The sequence below is a fragment of the Alligator sinensis genome, unplaced genomic scaffold, assembly GCF_000455745.1.
Source record: "Alligator sinensis unplaced genomic scaffold, ASM45574v1 scaffold1277_2, whole genome shotgun sequence".
In the NCBI taxonomy this organism is placed as follows: Eukaryota; Metazoa; Chordata; order Crocodylia; family Alligatoridae; genus Alligator; species Alligator sinensis.
The window spans coordinates 36,536-36,965 of NW_005843023.1; the positions used below are offsets into that span (position 1 = coordinate 36,536).

Consider the following 430-nt stretch of genomic DNA (forward strand, 5'->3'; position numbering starts at 1 on the left):
GGGGGTGTGGGAAAGCCTCTCACTGCTGTTTTCCCTCTCCCCAGGTGTCCATATGCAGGAGACACCTACCAAATGCGACTAGTGCCTGTGGAAGCTGACTCGGGGCTGCAGTTCCCCACTAACAATCAGCACTTTATTATCAAAACATTCACCTCTGTGGATTCTGATATGTTGTGAGTTCAGCAACAACACTCTGGACACTCCTGGGTTTAACTAACAGTCATTTATTATGATCACTCTCTGGAATCATATCCAGGGTGGATCTTGACAATTGCCATCAGTAGATGTATGCAGAACTTATGCTCGCTCTGCCTCTGACTTGACCCAATCTAGTCCTGTGGAGGGAGAGGAACCAAGAATATGTCCCCTGGCTCCTCATGGCAGAGAACATGGAGTTCCCAGGGCTCCAAACCTGCCACAAGCAAACTGA

The 430-nt window shown here is 48.8% G+C and overlaps 1 pseudogene; it reads left to right on the forward strand.

Moving 5' to 3' along the window:
* Positions 1 to 177, forward strand: part of LOC102379316 — a 14,398-nt pseudogene extending 14,221 nt beyond the window's left edge.
* Positions 178 to 430: the final 253 nt, after the last annotated feature.